The 21,705-nt window shown below is 39.3% G+C and overlaps 1 pseudogene; it reads right to left on the bottom strand.

Annotated features, from left to right (window-relative positions):
- LOC109113050 overlaps positions 1–21,705 on the bottom strand; it is a 117,608-nt pseudogene that overhangs the window by 50,017 nt on the left and 45,886 nt on the right.

Here is a 21,705-nt window from a genome sequence, read left to right as displayed (position 1 = left end):
TAAAAAAATAATCACATTTGAAGATGAAGTGTCAACAAACAGGACTGCAAAAACAATCATTGCTTTCACCCAAATGGTTTCCCCAAATGCTGACCTTCTGAAGGCATGTTGTCCTTCCCTCTGCCAGTCTGCTGGTCTGAGCATGAAGCTCAGTCAGTTTACTCAGGCTGGAGCACAGCTGTTTGGCTAGGAGAGGATTTTGCTCACCAAACTCCTGCACTGCCACATCTAGCTCAGACAGAGCACGACCACATTCCTCTAGCTCCTCAAAAAGAGTCTGAATAGAGAAAGAAAAATAGAAAAGATGGCAGAGGAAAAATATGTTTAAAGTTGTAAATATGCAAAGATCAAAGTGTTGTAAAAAATTACAAGTTGCCTTTTTTGGCAATTGAAATAAGCTGAAATAATTTAAATATTAGATGAAAAAACTTAAAATACTTAAATGAAAAATGCCTTGGCAACTAATTTAAATAAGCTGAAGTACTAAAATGACAAACTAAAATAAAGCTAAATATAAATATATAAAAAACATTAAAAAAAGACAAAAACAAAATTACTTAAGCTATAAATAAAGACTATAATCATACAATACATAACACCTAAAATAACACTGCCTTGTTATTAATTCCACTCAACGTGATATATTTAGAAATCAGGTTGCACAGAAGTCATTCTAAAGTACACTTCTGTCATCATTTACACTGTGCATTTCAGTAATCAGGGCAGAGTCAGTACCACAGCTTCCAAAGACTGTGCTGTATTCATACCCCTGTCTCCTCTTTAGCCTCCTCAACATCCACAGCCTTCTGCTTGAGTTTCAAAGAGATGAGTTTGACTTTCTGTGAGATAGCTTGAAGTCTGGAGTTAAAGTCTTCTTTAATATCTCTGCTATGTTGGACCTCTCTTTCCCGTGCCTGCACCTGAGCACAAAAGAAATAAATAGGGAAGTGATAAAGAAACATTATCTAATCTCCTTTTCTTTTAAACCTAATTAGAGTGGTCTATTTGGCTGCATTTACATTGGAATGCCTACTGCACAGATCTTACATTTTGACACAAATCAAACTTTTACATGTCTACATTAATCTCTCACCAGAATTCACTTGGTACTTGTATTCGTGACATTCCTAGTATGAATGAAGGTACCTGATCTACTGTAGAACTCAGAGCCAGTGTAACCTCTGCCAGCTGGGTGCTGATCTCTGAAGGAAGGGTGGCATTGTGGACCTGGTATTTCATCTGCTGGCAATCTGCAATCTGCTCAAGGTTCTGGCGGTGAGACTGCATGCCTCCATGAGCCGTCTAGCAGAAACCACAAAAACATACCATATTTATCATCAGCAAAGTAAACTGGGTTGTAGGATGTTAGAATGCCAGCACTATCTGCATCTCTTACACTGTATAAGGTGGTTTGCATTACCTCCAGGTCAGTGAGCAGGTTATCCAGGTCTGCAGTGGGGCTCAGCAGCAGCCCCTGGGTGTCCTGAATCCAGCCTTTCAGCAGGCCCAACTCCCTCACCACTTCCTCTCTCTCCCGCAGCTCAACCTGCACCTGCTGTCTAGTAGCACACACCTGCTGCAACAGACTGAGGGAGAAAAAGGGCACAAAATTATTATTATTATTATGCAAATGATAGAAAATGTAAAAGCAAATGACAGAAAAGTAGGGTTGGACATTTTTCAAAAAAGACAGAATGACAGAACGAACAGAACAGAGAGATAAGATAGACAGACAGAAATTCATACTCGTCATATTTCTCCTGAATGCTCTGAATTTCCAGCAGACATGGATTGTCTTGGTTGTGTTTTCTGTCTGTGGTGGATGCAGCTGCATGAGGATGGAGGAACAGGTTGAGCACATGGTGTCTGAGGAGGGTCAGGGCGCTGCTCTCTCTCTCCACCTCTCGACTAAAGGAATCATGGTACTCTAGAAGGCTGTGTAGGGCTGCCATACTAGAGGCTTTTTCCACCATGTTGTCAGGAACACGACTGTGCAGGTCCTCACAGACAGCTCGCATTTTCTCCAGCTAATCACAGAGAGATGTGGAATTGGTTACTCCAACAGATTCTACTACTGGTAATATGTGCTAATAAGTTCAGACATCAGTAACTGCGGTCACAAAAGATCAGCTATCAGGACACCAAGGAACTCTTAATAATGAATTAATGAAACAGATTAAAAAAGCAAGACAAACTCTACTCTCTCTGTGCTACATACTGCTTTGCAAGCAACTCCAAGTATGAATGAAGGTACCTGTCATATCCTCAGCTGAATAATGAAACAGGCTTAGGTCACAAAAGAAACTACACAGAATATGTGGCACTGCCAAAAAATAACAAGAAACAGTTACTGCTAACAGTCTACTGATATGGATGTCTGGATAGCAATGTCTCTTCAATAATCTTTTGTATATTGAAGTATTCATGTTGTATAATCTGATACATGAAAGGTACATAGAGTGTGTTACACAGCATATGCCTCCATCAATGATGTCATTTTCTGTGACAGCAGCAGAGATTTATGGGAGTAAAGTGGTGAGCTGGCAACTTCCATGTTGGGGTATTTTTGTATATACTGTCATTGCCAACCATTACATCATTCTCAGGCCATTGCCGGCAACTGATGCTCTTGTCTGATCATAGAGCCAAAGACAGGATTTATTTATTTATATTTAATTGTGTGTCTGATTGCTTAATGAATGACTGCTTTTACTCTTTTTGTTTTTTTCTTCGGTTTATTTTCTTAAAAATATACTATTTCGGGCAACAATCAATCATTTTATGTCATTTTGTCTGCTTATTCAATCAACTTTTGTATCTGATTGCACTATTGCATCCGTTTGATTACACTCTCAGAAATGGAGAATCATATAAAGAGTATCTTAGTATAATGAATTGAGAGTGTCTATCCATGAAGCTTCCCTACCTTCTCCCTGGTGCGTCTCCAGTTTACATGCAGAGTCCTGGAGGGCTTTCACCTGAGCTCGAGCAGCAACACCAAACAACCGAGTCCACCGATGGCTCAATGAACAAACTGACCGAGAAGAAGTGTCTTTTATGGCAGGCTGAACAAACTGTGCTGCTTTTACTTTCAGTCCATTAAGTGCATCTTCAAGACCCTGAACTTCTGACACAATATTCTGTAGAAAAAAGGGAAGAAATAAGAAATATTAAGAAGAGCTGCAGCACCCAATTTAAAGTCAATGTATAAGAAGTAGGCAATAAAACGCATGCTTAGTCATAAACCTGGTATAAGCAGAGCTTGTCTTCAGCTTCTTGTTCAGAGTTTGCTCTGGCAGTTGTGAACTCCATCATCCTTTTCTCTACTTCATTCATCTGCCTGATAACTTTATCTGTTTCATCTTGGAAGGATCTCCACTGAGTTATGCTTCTAACAAAGAAATACAGTGATGAATAAAGAGTGCAACAGGCAGATTCAAGTTTGGGTCTTGTGCGCCTTATGTAAATCTATTTAAATATCAAAACCTCATTAGCATTACCGTTGCAAGTTGTCTTGATGTTGTTTTAGCTGCTCAAAGACCTCTGTGCCCTTATGATAAGACTCCTCACAATGTTGCTGGATTTGCTTCATTGCAGTAGGGCTCAAAAAGTCACCCATTTGAGGAACTAGATCTTGCATTTCTTGCATTGTACCCTTGACTGAATGTTCCCGGCCTGTTATATTTTCTAAGTCCTTGAGGCAATCTGAAATTTTCTCTAGGTCTACATCTTGTAGGGCCTGCTTAAGTAGAGCACCAGTGTCCTCAAACCACTGCTGGACAGTTTGGAAGGAATGGTGGTATCTTTGGAGTAGAGACAGAATAGACTGCAAGGCCACCTGAGGATGCACATCTCAATTTAAAGAAACATTATTAAGCTAACCTTTAGTTTTTTATTACTCAGTCAGAAAACATAGGAGAACTGTCAGGAATTAATAATAGCTTACCTGTTTGGTGTTGACAGCTTGTTGAAGATCATCCTTTAGTTCTGGAATATCCATTAAAGTGGTTTCAAAGATTTTTGGAAATGGCTTTTTATCGTTGATGTACTTCTGTTTCTTTTCATTAATTACATATTCTAATACTCTAAACCTAGATTTCATTTCTTCTTGAAGTGCTGACAGTGACCTGACCTCCTCCTCCACAATCTCAATTTTTGCTTCTTCAAACATTAATGGACATCTTAATCGATCCCAAAGACTCTTGAGCCAGTCTATTGATACTTTAATATCAGTTTGAAAATCCTTATTTCCCATAAAACCTCTCTCACATTCTTCTATGTGTGTATTAATCTTTTGCTTTAAAGTAAGAAGTTGTTCCTCCCTGAAGATAACCTGAGTCTTAAGGGTCTTTGAGTCAAAGTGCCGGTTGAGGTCATCATTTTGTGTTTCGAGACCCTCTAGATAGGAACTAACCTCTTCAAGTAATTTTGCTAGGTTGTGTAGTGTAGATAATCTCTCCATGGCATCTGTCTCCTCATCTCCTTTGGAGTCTAGTTTGCCAAGCTGTCCCTTTAATCTAGAAATGCTATAGTCCCCATTTTCTCAATAACTGTTCGATGGTCATTTAATAACTTTAATGTTCTCCTTATTTCTTTCATCTTACATTCAATCTGCTGGTAAAGACTGCCATGGAGATAAACCAGCTGGTCAATGACTTCAGGAGCGTATGGCTGACCCCATGACAAGGAAATCCTGAGTTTTACCCCTAAGATCTTTCATTCCCTGAAAGAGATTTGCCAGACCTTTCATGAGATCTTCATAACTGCTGTGCAATCTTTCTCCATCTTCTAGACTTTGGTTGGGTGACTTCTCTAAACCATCACATTTCTCCTGAAGTTCCTTCAAAAGCCTTTAGCGCGTGTGACATCGATGAGGGACTTAAACTCCCTGCGGTCCAAAAGCACTTGTTGGATCTTGTCGCGTTTCTCTCTGATCAACAACAGCATGTCATTATATTGTTGAGGAAGGCCATTGAGTTTTTTCATCTAGGTAGCAGTGGTCTACCTCATTTAAGTTTGGAAGAATCTCCTGTCCTGCCCTTTGGACGATGAGCGAAAGGTTTTCATACTCTGAAGCATGATCAAGAAGCTGTTGGTATTCAGTCAGCTGGTTCTGAAGCTCCTCATCATTCCCACTCAAGTCAATAATTGGAAATGTAGCTACCTCTGCTTGTTTTAGCCACTCGCAGATCCTGTCAAGGTCCACTTTAAAGTACTTCCGAATGACTAGTGCTTTCTCCAGATGCTGCAGATGCTCCATGCTCTTCTGCAAGGAAGCCTCGAAGGTAACTTGCAACTCCTCCAGCTTCTGAAGGGTCTCCTTCTTCTCCTCATCAGTTGCATCCTTCACTAATCCTCTTCCCTGTACCCAAAGAGATGTAAGCTCCACCTGATACGCTCTTAGGCTGCTTGTAAAATTCTTACAAGTTGACACCTGCTTGTGCAGTACATTTGGTAGGAGCGCCACATGATCATCTGCAAGAGCCCTCTGCTCTTGCTTCCTGATCCATTCAGCTGCTCTGTCAAGGGCTTGTAGGAAACTGTGTTCGTTCTGTAAACACTTTTCTGAGGCTTTTACGATACTGAACCGCCTTAGTTCCAAGTGATTCTACTTCTGTCTGTGCCTCCTGGACCAAAGTCTGCAGCATCCTCCTTTCATTAAGACCGAGGCGAGAGGAAAGGCTATTGGCATCTTTCACAGCTTCTGCCAGAAGCTTCTGTTTGGCCTCTAATTCTGCACAAAAGCTCAAGTGATCAAACAGAAAGCTTTGTGCCAAATCTGGAGGGGGGCTGGTCTTGAGAACCTCAGACAGGGATGGCTTCTGCAGCTCAGCCCACTCTTGAGACTCATGCAAATTGTCCTCAATTTGACTCAATTCTTCCAGTGTCTGCACTGAATCTTGGATTTTCTGCTGGACAAGGGATTCCACCTGGGTCCAACGTTGCTCCAGGTAACCCACCTGCTCCTTAACCAGGTCTCTCTCTTCTAAGCTCAGACGAGGCAGGATCCCGTGCCTATTATTTCTAAGGTCATCGAGCACACATCTCTGGTCCTGCAGGTCTGTGGATAACTTCTTTAAGGCATCCAGACACTCAGATGTGCTTTCAATATCTCCTCTAGAAAAGATTCAGTGTTTTTGTGAACAAAGAGAAGAATGACTGAAGATTAACACATGGCAACTATCAAACATAAATATGTTGTGCAAAATTTGAAAGGAAATGGTGCATGCCTGGCCAACTGATCCCATTTCTTGGACAGCTGGTCAAATAACTCCTCCACCATACAAATGCAGTCATGATAGTCCCCGCTCCTCTGTAGATCCGTCCTCTTTCTGTTCCAGCAGCTGTGCAGCCTCTCTGCCCAGATCCAGCCAAGCACAGCGCAGGCGCCCAACTTCCATAAGCTCAGGGGACTCCTGACCAGCCGTTAGCCTATTAATGCTCTCTCTCAGCTGGGTCAGATCAACCTGCCTGGCTCGCATCTCCTGGATAAAGTCCTTTGTGGCATGAAATATGGGGTGTTATTAATAAATGCTGCCTGTATCTTTTATTTGATATCCCACCAAATGGACAGCTCTGGATGACACCCTCTGTCACTGGCAGAGAGTGAGCTTTGAGGTAATTGGGGTTTTCATTCAATCTATTGTTGACAATTGTCAGCACATCCAGGGATGGTAATATGTGCTATTTTTCACACACAATGAAGGGGTCTGCCTGGACACTGTTATTACAGGCACTGACAAATCAATTCACACATCCATAATTACACCCAGACGAGTAATCTGGGGAGAAATCTTTATTAATGAATGAAGCTTCCTGCCAGGAAATGTAAGCGAGGGCAAAGCTCACCAGAGCTTTCAGCAATACATAATAGACTGCATTTGATTAACTAATAAACAGATACTGTACAAAACTTGTGCACAAGGTATTGATGTAATTACAAATTTGCTGTAGTATTTCTCAAAAATCTCATATAACCCATGTTTCATAAAAATTGGTAATCATTTTGGCTGTCTTCAAATGGCTGTCATCTGGACACAAAGCTGTCGCTTACCTGAGCCTGGTCCAGCTGGTTCTGAGCAACCTTTGGCTCGAGCTCAGCTGGCCTCCTTAACATGCTCTGGAGGAGTTGTTCAGCCTCAAGAAGACGACACTCAAGGTTGGAACGCAAGTCTTTGATCTCTCTCCAGTTATCTGCTAGTTCTTGAGATTCCAGCATCTTCTCCTCAATCTGCATTGGGTAGAATAAGTGTCTCTAAACATTTTCCAACCTAATATAATAATATGGGCTGGTGTGATGTATTATCATATTTTAAAATTGAAAAGTATGGGACAATCTTAAATCAATAAAACCTACACAAACATCTTTTGAAAAGTAGAAATTGTGAAAAGATTTACAGGTTTTATGTGAGAAAAAAAAAAAAGATTTGTTAGGCTAAATAAAAATCAAACCCTGGGGCATAGAAAACTTTGCGCTTTCTTGCAAAAAGTGTTGTGCTCCCCTGGAAAGCTTTGTGATCGCTCATAAAATCACTGATGAATATATTTCTATCAACAATTTTGCGATTGGCTGCAAGTGGAGAAATGTTTCTGCAAGCGAATGCAAAGTTTTTCCTCCATATAAAAGTGCCTGTAGTTGAAGAAGCAACTAAAACCTGAAGAATGAATGTATTCTTAAAAATTCTATTAGTCACTCACCTGAAGTTTGACCTGCTGTATCTCAGCAGCTGTCTCTCGTACTTTCTCATCAGAAAGATCACAGGTGGAGCACACCAGCTGCAAATAGGTACTAGCCTGTTCCTGCAGAGTTCGATCCTGCTTCATCTGATGGAATATTTAAGAGACCCCCAGAATAATTGATGATAGAGACTGGCTTTCTTATACTTCATTGTGCCACTTTTGTGTACATGCACAAAGCAACATAAAAAAAGTATACCTGTGCTAGCGCCTCCTGTAGGCAGTGTGGTGCATGGTGGAGAAAATCTGTATCTCTCCTCTTGTACATTTGAAAGCCACGTCTGACCACTGTTGCAATGTATCACGCAGGCTTACATGCTGTCTGCAGTTTCCCGATCCAGACTCTGATACACCTGCACAAACAGACATAACAATTTGCCTCAAGACTTAAAATAACCACACTGCATGTAGTGGCCAAACTTAATTAGCTAAAATTTGAAAAATACCAGTTATAGAAGTCATAACTGAGCCAATTCATAATGTAACATTTCAATGATGTACCCTCAAATAGTAATTTTAAGTAGTCCTTAGCTGTATAAACCTGGAACAGCATGACATCTGAATATTTGAGGAGCAAAACAGAAAATGACATGAGTGGCATACGGTTGACCATGCTAAATCGGGTCAACGTAAAGCAAAAGCCCACCTGACAGGTGTTCAGTTGCTTTGGCATTCCCCTAATCCCATGAGCAGAAACAAAAAAAGCTGACGCTGATTGACATTCTTACTTCACGAGCCCCGTGGGGGGCAGCAACGACAGGCTTGCTTTGGCAGACTGCAGAGGTGGCAGAGCACATGTAGACCGAGGAACTCATTGACCAGACTGCCAGGTGGGTGGGATTACCGGATGGCATTGTTCTGGGCAAGGTTGGCACAAGATGTTGGTACAGGGTATAAAACCAGGCAAACCAGAATGGGGGGGTTCTATCAATGTCTCGCTTGGTTTTCACAGAAATGGACTTGGGTAAAATAAAAACTGGCACGGGGAAGGGGGCGATGTATTAATAGACTTGATGGTTTGCTCAGAGAGCACGCAGCAGGGTGTCAGATGGCGAAGAGTAGTTGCCATATTAGGGGTGCGTGTGTTTAGGGTTCTTAAGAGGAAAGCAGGTGGTAAGCTTTTGGTACGATACTGCAAGAGTTGGAGTAGGGGGGAAATAGAGATTTTGCAAAGGGGGGGGTATATCTGCTACCTTTTATTACCATGGGCTGTAATGATATGCTTTCCATTGACAAATTATTTTCTTAGTGCCTCCTGATGGGTCTTCTTGTAATGACACTGGCATGCAGAAGTTCAAAATATCAAGCACATTACTATGCCAGACATTTATTGACTGCTGGTAAGGGTTGTTAATCTGATTTAGACAAATACACTAAAAGGAGAATTTTTGTCAGCCAATTTAGTCCTAGTGCAACTAGGAAGCCAGGCAGGGTGGATTAAAATAATCAGGAGGTTCTGGAAGAGTGGCAGAAAGTTGGCACACACGTGAGCTTACTGCTGGAACAAAGCTTGATGTGAGCAGAGGGACAATAAACAATGACACCAGCACAATGACTAGAAATCATACAATTAATGAGCACTAAAACTTAAAAATGGCAAATATAGGAGAATTTACTGAAAATAACGTATAAATCAATCAATCCTTTTATTATTAATTATTTATTCAATATTATTATGCTGTTTTTTGAACAGTTTGTTCAAAATTTAAATAAAACGCATTGCATTAAAACGCTCTCATCATTTTCAACCAAGCCAGAGTAATTTTTAAAAAATTTCATGAGTTGTTAATTGTCCAAGACCTCCGCCCCATGTGGTTGATAGGTACATAATTGACTGCATTACACAACTATTTTATGTTTGCAGATATTTTTACAAATAACGGATGCCCCATTGTGTCCATCGTTAATCACACACCTGCTAATATTAATTGTGGTTCTTTATATACTATCGCAGGTCTATATGCACAGTAAACATTGGCAGATAGCTGGTCTTATGCTGGTGTGAACGGCAAGGTAAACCCACACGCTGGGCAGTGCTGCAGATGGCAGAGTAGCTGTCTCTTGCCTCCCTGCTGGTGGTATGTTCTGAAGATTTGCTGGCGAAGCCGAGCATGGAGGGAGCTCGCTGCAGGTTACGGACAACAGCCTCCTCTCCCTTTTCCTTTATTGTATCCAAACGCTTTCAAAACCTGCTATCTCCTCCATAATGGCCTGAGATGAGACAAAGATGTGCAAATAAATTTTAAACACAAAAGTTTCCCCTAGCAATAGCTTTAAATATTCTTGTGAATACCATTATTAACCAAAACCTGTTATGAAAACATTTGTTATCTGGGTATAAAACAAAATGCAGATGTGTGTTTGGTTATTTGTAGGGTTCTGCCTTTCTGTTAAGCTTTGTGATTTTGTCACCTTATGTCTGGCTTAGACTGCTGAGTGGCAGCTTCCAGGCCACCGCTGATGATGGGTCAGGAGTCACCATCTTGGTGGACATTCTTCAACAACCAACGTTCAATTTCCTGTACATCTTTGTGGTAAGCTTCCTGTGTCTTCACCTGGGCTCCAATCTGTGAACGGGGTACTAAGGAAATATATATTTCAGTACAGAAATGATCAAGACATTTGCACAATCACTCAAACTAAAGAAACCTATATAAAACAAACAGTGGAAACTCTCATTCCATCAAAAAACTACTTCTGACAGCTGCTCCCGGCAGCCCTGAGATTAAATTATTTGAAAGTGAGTATTCATTGCACTGATTGCAGGATTAATGGATGCCATCTTGGAGGAAATAGCACATAAAGCTTCCAAATTAATATTCAAAAGCTCAAAAGTTAAATAATCTAACATTCCATATCAATTTGTTTTCCCCACTATTTATTAATTTGCTATTTAGTTTATAAATAAGACTTTACATGATATCGACTGTTACCCTTTCCAATTGCTAAAAAACAAACATTGATATGAAATGATGGAGGTCATGCAGTAATGTTCTGATATCACGGCATGTTCTGAATGACAATTTTTTGCTGCTTATTGTTGATAAACGTGTCTGGGCGGGGGACCGGGCAGGGAGCTTATTATTGTACATTAGCGTAGCTGGCAACGATTCATTTAAACTATTTCAAGTTATGTCTTTGCACTTTAAATGATCATTGTTTTTGTAATCTTTGTGAATTTTTTTCCCTCACCCGTGCTGAGCCAACACAGCTCTGGTAGTCTGCCTGTGTCGTCTGATCATGTGTCGTGATGGAAGGGGAGTGGAGGAGGGTCACCAGCAGTTTCTCCTTTCTCTAGCACAAAGCTCACGGCAGAATCACGTGATAGCAAACTCTGCTCAACAGCCTGGACACAACAGATCAATGAATACCGATACAGAGGAGACATAAACGGATAATTTCTCAGATCCCAAGGACGACATTGTTATAATTATCAAAAAGTGACAGTAAAAGCCTTTTTGCATTGTTTAAAAAGATGTTTTATTTCTAAGAAAATGCTGTTCTTTACGCCCTTGCTTTAAATTCATCAAAGAAATACAAAGAACTAAATACTTAATGTATTCCACAAAAATATAGGAATGCATTGTTTTCAACATTGAAAATAATAAGAAACTTGTCACTTAAGCACAAGATCTTAGCATCTTAGTTAGAATGATTTTTCTGATCATTAAAGATCAAGCTGCTGATAATCTAATTTGCCATCACAGGAATAAATTACATTTTAAAGTATATTATATAATGTAGTAAAAAGTTATTTTAAATCTATAAAGATATTTAAATATGTGTCAACTAATATTCTCACTAAAATACTGTGTTTTTCGGTATTTTGCAGCCATTCATAACCAAAAGAGGACGTAATATAAAAGCGCCTAATTCATAAAATAAAAAATGAATTCCGTATAATATATAATATCTATATCTATATATATATAGTAGTATATATATCTATATATATTATATATATATTATCTATATTTATATTATATTTATCTATAGTTATATATTTATTTATTTATATTTATATTCATATATGATTTTTATATATATATAATATATATATATATATATATATATGATGATGATATTATATAGTATATATATATTAATGCTTTGCAAAAAGATCTTTGATGCCAATGATACTGTAATTCTTAAATAAACTAGAGCCTTAGAAGGGGGGGCGACCACGTCATTTTGTTTGACATAAGCTAGCCTCACAAGTGTACATATGATTTTCAACTTAGTCAGTTAGAGACAGTTTAAAACAAAAATCCCATATTACCTACCCTTGTACTTTGTTCAGCTGGGCTTTCCTCGTGATATAGGTTACTTTGGGTTAAACCGTGGACATCCGGAGAGAATGGGCTTCGAGTTCTCATCCGTAAGCCAATGACCTATTTGGCTCTGGTAGACGCTGTTGGAAATCTATCTTATGAGCACAAGCATCTTTCCAGTTGTTGCCCATGTTCACTATTCACCACGAATTAGCGAAGAATAACGCTCTGCTGAATGCCTCCTTCGATCTTGTCCGTATCAAGACCTTTGTTTTTAAGCACGTCCTTCTCTAGTCTGGATGCTCCCAGGGTCATCCAAGAAAGAAACGCTCCTGCTCTGGCAGGATGACATTGTCTTCGAAAAGTGTTTAAGCATGCTATGACCTTGATCCAGTCCCCTGTAGAGACTGGCAGTGTGAGAAGAATCTTTCGGAACACAACAAACGAAGGGGTTACAAAAAAGAACAAACAATAACGAAACAAACAAAAATAAATAATTTAATGAGCCATAGGAAAGATTATGTATTGCCCTTCCCCAGTGTCAACCTAAAGACAAGTACAGAATTCTCTGTTTCTATGACAACTTTTGATCCTTCTCCCAATTAACATGGAGTTTCAGTTTCTAAGAGTCGCCCTATGAAGTGAATGTTATTGGATGGGTACTTTGAAGCATGCTAGGCTCCTGAACACCTGTGTGCGGAGACCTCTGTGAGGCCCCAGTCATGAGATACAAGAGGAAGACCCAATTACCCAGGCCTTATTATGGGGCTGCCGCAGCAGTGTTTCCCCGGCAACGACTGCACTACCGGCCCCTCCTACTCCTTTACTTTTAAGCGGGAAGCTTCTCTATAGGATATCAACCTCTTGTCTCTATAAAGAGCAGTACATGAGTTGGAGCTGGACAGCTGGATTCGGAGTATGCTGCTGTGTGGTACTGACAGGGAAAGCAGCCCCAGTGTTTTTATGATCATCTCCACACACAAATAAGGAAATGAGAAGTTAGAGATGCGAAGAGGTTTAGGATCCGAAAGGATAAAACTGGGCACAGAAATATGATATCCTGGCGGAAGAGAAATGTATACTTAATTGGCTGTTTATTGATTCACAAATACATGCATCTATACCCCTAACATTACCGCTTAATGGAGGTGGGTGTACAACGATCTCTATGTGGACATTGCTATTAGCATCTGTGTGGCACTATTGATCTTCACAAGAATGATATGCACCAAATGAGTAGTATATGGATATAGGAAAAGAGTGTTATGTGACGTTTGAAGCTGCAAGGGCATTGCCTCAATTACACAGTATGTTCCAGCAGGTTCCACAGACAGACTGTTTCCCTTAATCTCAGCTATCGCAGTGGGGGAGTGTGTGAAGTGGCTGTGTGCGCGTGTGCAAGTAGAGTGGCAATCGTGTGAAAGCTTTCTTTTGTTTGTGTAGTAGAATATTTGATGCTATATCCGCTAAAGAGGTCATAAGAGACTCGTACATGGTGCACAACCACACAGCGACACACCGGCTCTTACGATTCAAATATGAGCGCAAAAACTGTCGTGCCATGCCCTGGAGATGTCTTAAGTCTGTGTGGTGTGAGAGTGAATTTAATCACGGCCAGTTCATAGCTGTTAAACCACAAGATAAAAAGGGGTGAACGCAGTCTCATCTGTTCAGTCTGATCCTTCAACTCTAAAAGGAAAAAAATAAAACCACGTAGAAGTGTTTTTTTATTATTCTCGTTTGTATGTACAAAGTTAACATAAACATGCTATGTACGCAGTAACCATTAGGTTTTCACTGGGCCATACCTCTAGCCCTCTTCATCTTCTTTTCCATTGTAATGTGCGATCGAGAGCTCTGTCCTGTCAGTAACGATTTTAAAATTCTTCCTCGCTGTGCTCAACCAATCAGAGAAGGTCCTGAGTGCATTTTGAGCCTCTGTGATTTTCTGCATTCTCTTCTTGGAGCTGTTTTGAGGGTTGTCCTGAATGATGTGAAGAATAAATCAATAATGCTCAGAATTCCATCTCATCAGCATGGACGGGTTTTGATTGATCCAATGCCGCACACTCACTAGCATTCACCACTTGGAGGCTTGAGGCTAAGCTATTTTGCCGCATTCTTCACTTGACATGCAGAAATCCCCTCACGCACGTAAAGTGGCATCCCAATTAAACGTTTTTGCGCTGTGCCTGCTGCACAGTGTGCACACCTATCTGCTGGAGAACGTAATAGCTCTTGACTGCAGTGCATGTGGCGGCCTGTTGGTTTCTCACAGAATAATTACACGCTCTATTTCTGTGTCGCACTCAGGGTGTGTGTGCATGTTAGAGAGAAATGATGGGCAGAAAGAGAGCAGTTAGAGGGTGTTACAGCAAGTTGTTAAAAACAATTCTGCTGCTTGCCACAAAAGCAGCAGCAACCGACTTGATGGGCAAGATTGGATCTCTATAGTGTTTTAATTACAAGCTAAGGTCTCTAATTTGGGCGAGGACATTGATTTTTCCAGTGTGTAGGTTTTTTTTTTTTTTTTGTCATCACAGTGGGGTCACAAGGAGCTGGGTTTAACAGGTTTTGGATAAACTTCCAATGTATTTTAGATGGCTGAGAAATTAGACTCATCAGTGTGCTTTGGCAGCAAAGAGTGATGTGAGGTGAGTCAATGATACAAGGTTCTATTAAAAGAAACGTCTTTGTAGAAACAGAATATCAAGTAAAACTGTAAATTTAATTAAACTCAAAAAAGGTTTAATTATTTAGTGAATTTAAAAACAGACAATTTAATAATAATGATAAATAATAATGACTGCAATAATTTTAAAAATAAAACAACTGGTCTATTGCATTTCTGTACTTCAGAAACATAGGAATAGGAATTATAAGGGTAAAAGAAAAGGAGTGGGAAATACAGTTTTTAAACTGCCTTTGCGAAAAATATACCAAGAGATAGAGTGTTTTTTTTTTTATTATTATTCATTATTTACACAAATTTATAGTATTTAGCAATATTTTGGATAGCTATTTTAAGTTTTAATTTTAAGTTTTAGTCATTTTGTTATGTGTATTTGTGTATACCATGGTTTTTTGTTATATAATATTTCCATTTATTTTTATATCAGTGTTTACTCATTTTAAAACTTTATTTAAACTATTGGACTTGGGTAGTTGCAAAGACAATATTTCTAATATTCATTTAAGTTTTTTTTAAGTTTCATGTTACATTTATTTTATTTTGCGCTTCAATTAAATTATATAAAATTTTTAACAGTATTTGCTGTAGTTAAACAATAACACTGGGAAAGAGACCCTGAGCAAGGATTTGGGGAGGAAAATCGGAGAGACCCAAGAGTAAACCAGAGGAAATAATTAGTGGGAGATTGTTCAATTCATGGGAAATAAGGTGCCCAGATTGTAAAACCACAGCGTCTGTTGTATTTTTCACATTGCAGGACAAATTTAAAAAAACAAAATGAAAAATTCAAGAACCTGAAATGTGAATATGAATGTCATGTGTCTCTATAATTACACAGGACAATTCAAATGCCAACAGACAGAAAAAAAACAGTGAGGGAAAAATTATTTATTCTATGCACATTATTTGTGAAAAAATGAGTGTAAAAGGGACACTGGCAGCTTACTAAATGATGCGCATACTTTCCTGAAATAATCAAGTGCAAAAAAAAATGCTAAGTTTGTACAAGGCTGACTTGCCTGTATCTGTAGGAGCAAGGCAAAATGGTAGCGGGCATTGTGAGCGTGGGTAACCCTGGTACTGATCCGACCACTGACAATGAGCATCCTCTACGACTTGCTGTGCAAGAGTACTAAGGCCTTCCACTTCGGCCCTGACGTTGAGCAGCCTCAATCTGCCACCGCTGTTATAAGAGAATAACAGGAAAATGTCAACATTTATCTACATGAAGACGAGAGTACTGTATTTCTGAAATCATCAAGCATAAGGTATAATGCATTTTACCTTCAGGTGTTGTAGCTGGGCCTCCTTCGCAGTGACATCAGAGCAAACGATGGCTTCTCACCTTAACTTTAAAGCTCCATGTCAACCAGCCACTGGTCTAAGCTTTTGGAATAAACCTTCTAGTTGCTGAAACCCGTTGCAAGGGGCCTGCTCTACCTGGACTTTGGTCTCTGCCGAAGAGCCGGGTCTTGGTAACCCTGCCACTCTGTGCTGTGCTGGTTTCCAGAGCCCGATCCTCAATTTGAGGGGGACCCCATGGAATTACTCTTTCTCGAATGGCCAAGAAACTGAGCTGAGCAAGTTATGTGCCCTTAGGGCAATGTGACTGGAGCATCTGGAGGACATTATTAGACAGAAAGAGTAAAAGATTAGGCAGTGCAGAAATATTCTTGCCTATAATATTAAAGCCCTAAAAAAAAAAAAAGATCATATTATATTTAACCTGCCGTTCTTTTAACCGTGTTTCTCCAGAGCATTTACATCTACATCCAGAGGTTTGAGGCGGGTCAAACTGTTCTGCTCCTGCTCCAGCCAGTCTTCAAAACATGTGCAGCCCTCGCTGGTATTCTTGATGAGAGTGACAGTAGACGTCCAACATTGTAGAAACCAATTCTTCTGCCTTACTGACAGCAGCCTGAAAAACCAGCAGAGAATATTATTTTAAATTTATTCTACAAAAAGTGGAAATAGAGTAAAAGCAGAGCAAAACCACTTTTTAGTCTGCTTGGTTCCAGAAGACGTTTTTCCCCATTCTTTTTCTCCATAGAGATAAAAAAAATCTGAGCCACAAACCACACCAAACTAGATCTAATATAGGATAGATAGATAAATAGTCATGTGCAGTGCTGGGAGGTCACTGCCGAGCTCTTTGGCCGCAAAAAATCTGTTTCCATGGTAACAGAAACTCCTCTGATTGCTGAATGATCTTTTCAGGGTAATAGTGTGGTGTAGTCTCCACCGCTCTTCACTGGGAATTTTGTTATTAAATGTATTATTTTTTAAAAAATAAATGATAGTGAAATTCATTACTGATTTACAGTTTCTCAAAAAAACCACATTGCTCAGCAACGTTCAAAGCTCATTGTAGTTCTGTCTTGAAAGTAAAATCAATTAAAAATCAATTCCCCTGTGAATAGGACTCTATAGCCACTGGAAGTTTGGTTGGATTCATCATATTAGTTTGTGCTGAATAATTCTTCTTGACCTCCCAAAACAAATTTAAGCACTGATCTGCAGCCTACAGTTTGACATCCTTGGCTTACCTTGGCTTTAAAACTTTAATGGCTGTATATCTCTCCCTGACTTTCTGGTCTCCCATTGGGTGGCTGTATGTTCAGTCACGTTGGAACCCTTGGTCGCAATGGTCTCTAAAGGGGCTAGAGTGGCTAAGAACTTCCTCATAGAGGAGCTGTACAGAGCATAGCAATTAAAGTAAATAATACATGAGGTTGCAACTTCTAATAGAACTGTAAGAATATACAACTGTTATCTAAATAATAAAATCCTGTATAAAATTATTAGTTATGTTTATGTTATTATGTTACGCATTTGAAAAGTATTAATTACTTTGGCACGGCCTAGATTGGCTGGGTCTTGTCCCTCATTTCAGCGTAGTGTTTGTCTGTGTTTCCTAAGCTCTCTTCTACTTGCTCCATCCAGCACTCAAACTGATGTGCTGACAATCTTCCTGGTAACTTGTCCAGTGTGACAAGGCACCTTCCAGCTGGCTGTAAATGCAACACATGAACAAGACATCTATTAATTCCACACAGACACCCTGATGAGCACGTATGTGAGGAAATGCTGAGGACAGAAAAGCCTAACAAAGAGAGGATAAAATAAACTCAGAATGAGAGAAGCAGAGATGTTGCTCTGAACCTCTTGCACTGTATGGATGTTGACAAGAGTGATTCCCAGGAGTCTTTGAGGTCCTGGATCTGCTTGCGAACCACTGGTACACCCTCAGCGAGGTGTTCCTATGGACAGACTCCCCTCTGGTCGATGAGCATCTTCAGTTGGATTTCTCTCCCCAGAACAAGCCGCCGTAAAGTCTGTAATCAATCAGAAAACCTGTTATACAACACCAACATGTAACAGTACAAATGAAACTTAACAAATCTAATTTATGACAAAAATTCCTTCAAGCGTTGTCCTTAGGATTTATCAACATCCTGTAAAACAGTTTAACAACCAAATGTGTACCCTCGAGCTGGCCCATTCTTGGTGATAAGCACACTCTTGTCAGATGTGGGGCATCTGCAGGTCTTGAAGGACCTGTTGGGACTTCTGAAAACCCAGTTCTGAAGTTCCTGAAGGCCCTTTGAAAAAAGCTGATGCTCCCCCACCACTCGTTCTACCCTTGACACTTTCTCCTGCAGAAGGTGGATGAGAGAGAGAAGTCAAATACTAGATTAAAAAGACTGGTTGACTGAGACAAATGAAGTCGAATTTTTTTACAGGTGTCTGTAAGGATGCATATTAATGGGATAATTGGTTTATCAGCTGATATTAGAGATTTGTAGGTTTATTGGTATTTGATTGTGCATTAATTGTAAATGTATCTATAGTAATATTTAGCATGTCAAAATAAATATTAATTTTTCATACAGTATATTATAATGTTGCAGTCTAATGCACTTGTTAGCACTTAAAATGACTCAGTGTAGTTTTTAGTGTTTCATTTAATATATTTTAATAAAATAATATAGCGTGTTTAATATAAGACATTTATTGGTTATTTGGCCTAAACATGAAAATTATTATCTGTTTTGTCTAAAATGTAATATCAATGCATCCCCAAGTAAATTAGTTATAGAATTAGCATTTTTATAAAGTAGGTAAATACCCTTTCAAAATTTGGGGCTGGTAAGATTTTTAAAGTTTAAAAGAAAACTTTTTTTTTTTAAAAGAAAAATGCTCACCAATGCTACATTAATTTGATCAAAAATAGAGTAAAAACAGTAGTCTAATATTGTGAAATATAATTATTATCATATCATTTGAAATGACTACTTTCTATATTAATACAATTGAAAATGTAGACATGCTGCTTAACGAATGTTTGGTGGAAACCAGGATTCTATGATAAACTGAAATTTTAAAAGAACAGCATTGATTTATAAATAAATAGTGTGTAACAATTATAAATCACTTTACTGTCATTTTTGATCAATTTATGCCTTCTTGCTGAATAAAAAAAACTTTAAATGGTTACGGTAGTGTAGACAATCAAACTGAACAGATTCAGAACAAAACCTGGTCTCTCAGAGTTAAATAAACATTGAGGAAAATGTAAAGCTTATAGTAAATCCTCCTAATACTGTAGATCTAAACATGAGTCAATAATAATGAGCTCATGCTCCTATAACACAATCAGTGGTAACGATGAAAGAAGAGCTAACACAGGAATGATGAGGTAAACAGATAGGTAGAGGAGGTTACCTTAATCAGGTTGCTCAGGGCCAAGGTAGCATGCAGCTAGCTGGCAGACTCGATGCACAAAGCTCTTCCCGCGCCCCTGACCCTCCCAGAGTCCATTGTGCTCGCCCTCTCAACTCTGCCAATTCAGATTCTCTGGAGCGTGCATCTCCTCCAGCAATGTCTGAGGGTGTGCAATTAGGGGTCACGAGACAAGCAGGGGTCACAGAGAAGAATAAAGACGAATGTTCATGCCATGAAAAACCACACTAAAAAACTAGATGAGCTTTTGGGCACATCCACTGAGATGACATTCAACAAAAAACTTTTACTTAACACAATTAATACATCAGGGCACAAAAGACCACCACGAGCAAATTTCTTGCTTCTTTTCTCAAAATGAAAAAAGAGCAGACTGTGAAATTGTCAGTTAGGAAGGACACAGTTCATGATAATGGAGTCTATCATGTTGGGGGCACTCTGGGGATAAAGGGATATAAGAGGGAAAGTGGGTAAAAGCAGGGGGAAGGGGAGATGGGAGGGGATGGATAATCACTCAGAGGACCTCTACACACTGTACAGACCAGTGTTGGAAATGCAATTGCCAACAGAGCAGACAAAAGGGGAGCAAACAAAGCAATACAAAAATAGAGATGAAAGATCTTGTGATAAGGCAAAAATAGAAATGTTTATCTTTCCAACCTCTATTCTACATTCATATTATTGTCAGATTGTATATTAGGGGTTTTGTTCTTTGAGTGCAGTCGGAGAAAAAAAATTATTGCATGTCAGCTTTAATCCACAATTGTGGCAAAAAGCTTGACTCAGCGGAATCATCGTAGACAGACATGGTTTATTTCATTATCTCCAGCAGATCCTACTTCTGACAACTCATTTGAATTGAGGCTAAGTACTGCAAAAGCCACTGCCACAGTTAGTTGACTTACATGTTTAAACAAACAGATTATGTTTAAAAGACATGAAAAAAAAAAGATTTTTTTTTTATACTCTCCAAATGTTAATGCATAATCTATGATAAATCAAATGTTCTTCTGTCATTGAATTACATTACACTGATTTTCAAGGTACAGTCAGTGAGGACTGAAATGGGCTGTTATGGTAGATCCAAGCTCTTCTAATTAACTATAAAATAAGTCATTAAGACTATCTGGGCTCACCTGAAGTTTGGAGATCTTAGTCTCTCTTGGCAGGGCAGGTCATGGAGGCGAGCGCTGCTCTCTTGCACACTGATCTCAGTCCTGTTCAGCCAGTCTTGAAGTGGTTCCACACTTGCCTCAAAGTCCTGCATCTGAGACTGCAAGACCTGAAAGTACATATTCATGGAAAGTTTCACATGTAACTTAAGCTGTATATGGTTTTTAATATAAAAACACTCTTTCATAATAAACTAAAAAACTAATAATAATAAAAATAAAAAAATAAAAATGAGCAGGGTTATAAAAAATAAAAATAAAATAGTAATATGCGATGTCTTTAAAAAATTCACACTCATCTCTACTCAGATAACTCTACTAATAAAATGAAATAAAAAAATATATACAAAATATGCAGAAATATCTTTAAAATATACATAAAATACGCAGAAACGTACCTGTAAGGCCGTCTCTCTTCTCTGTAAGCTGTCCATCAGGCTCTTCCAGTCATCTTTGGCTGCACTTGCTTTGGTCCTGATCGCCCTCCACTCTGTCGGCAGGCACCACGCTACTAAGCTGCTTTCCACAGGTCAGGACAGTGTTCAGTCTGGTCTGACCCTGCTCCTTGTCACTTCTGAACTCCTGTTGTGCAGAATGAGCAAGACATCAGCCCACACAGACATAAAGTATACTATCACAGAGCAGAGGGCAGCAAGTGCAATGAGTCACGTCCAGACATTGACCGGGACCCCAGCTGGGATCTCCTACCATCTGTGAGGCGTTGCACGTCCATCTTTTTTCCGTCTTTCTCCACTCAAATGATACGATGCAATTATGTATGACCCAAAGCATGTCTGACGCTGTGTTGGTGGTTCAGGGCAGTAAGCCATGTGGAAACATTGTTCCACATCTGAAATGTATTTGATGGTAAATAAAAAATGAGAAGCATTGCTTCAATCTTTCATTCTGAGTAACCCTATTCCTCTTCTTTCTTCATATCTCTCCCTCTTTATTGTACATGACCTATGCTACATCTAGACCCACATGGAATCTGTGCTGATCTGAGCTTTTTTTCTCTGCTGATTGTGGAAAAAAATATCTGCAGTATTCTGTGGAATACATTCATAATTGGAGACAAATGCTATAAGGA

Source organism: Cyprinus carpio, unplaced genomic scaffold (assembly GCF_018340385.1).
Source record: "Cyprinus carpio isolate SPL01 unplaced genomic scaffold, ASM1834038v1 S000006753, whole genome shotgun sequence".
NCBI classification, from domain to species: Eukaryota; Metazoa; Chordata; class Actinopteri; order Cypriniformes; family Cyprinidae; genus Cyprinus; species Cyprinus carpio.
Note: the sequence above shows the minus strand (reverse complement) of the source record. Positions and strands in the feature narration are given on the sequence as shown.